Raw genomic sequence first — 1,128 nt, forward strand, 5'->3', positions numbered from 1 at the left:
CCCCAGCATGTGATTTGATTGTTGGTGACGCAAGGCCAGGGGAAACAGATACCAGCCAGGCATCTGCTTGTGAGTGTATGGCTGGGAGGCAGGATTGTGCGGCTGGGAGGCAGGACCAGGCGGGAAATTTAAAATACTAAGCCTTTTTAAATGTACCGCTTTTACATTTAAAAATACTTAGTATTCATAGCGCCAGGGAGGTTAAACCTACTAAGAGTTTACACCCTAACACATAAATATATACTATTTATGCGCTCTTAAAAATACACCCTGACCCTACCTTCCTTTCACTCTCCCCATTCCAAGGGCAGATCTGCATCAGGATCCCACTCAGCTGCCCAAGGCTGCCATTTTGCCTCTAAGTTACCTGCACTGGAGCACTGAATGTTAATGAACCAGCATCTGCGCGTTTGACAGCTGGCATCAGTAGAAGTATGCGCACCGCAACCTCACCGCTAGCTTGGAAAAGCACAACTGGTGTTGTTGCTGGAATATTCCTGTGTATATGAACATTGTAACAGTCTACATCCATAATTATTGGAGTTGCCATAATCAAAAGCTAGACCTATTTTTTGGCTATAAAATCTGATCCAGTAAAGTATTTATTTTAAAGTTTGTCCCTGTTACACATCTCATTAAACTTTAGTTAACCACAAATAAACATTCCTACAACTTACTTACTTATCCTGTGAACTACTTCACACCATGGGCTTGATTTATTAAAGCTCTCCAAGGCTGGAGAGGATCCACTTTCATCAGTGAAGCTGAGTGATCCAGCATACCTGGAATGGATTTCTTTAAAGTTATTTGCTATTTGATAGCAAATGTTTTCAATCCTTGACCACATCCATTCCTGGTTTGCTAGATCAGCCAGGTTCACTGATAAAAGTGTATCCTCCCCAGCCTTGGGGAACTTTAATAAATAAGGCCCCATTGGTTAAGAAAGTTCCAAATCACAATGGACTAATTTCCTTTTTCAGACATTCATGATATTCTTTCGCTTCTTTGTATCCATAAAATAGTAATCTACTTAGTTTATAGTTTTAGAATTAGACAATATATATCTATGTTATATATGAGTTTGGTTTAAATTAAATTTGCACTCATTGTCGTCATATATTTATTGTG

Source organism: Pyxicephalus adspersus, chromosome 1 (assembly GCF_032062135.1).
Source record: "Pyxicephalus adspersus chromosome 1, UCB_Pads_2.0, whole genome shotgun sequence".
Classification (NCBI taxonomy): Eukaryota; Metazoa; Chordata; class Amphibia; order Anura; family Pyxicephalidae; genus Pyxicephalus; species Pyxicephalus adspersus.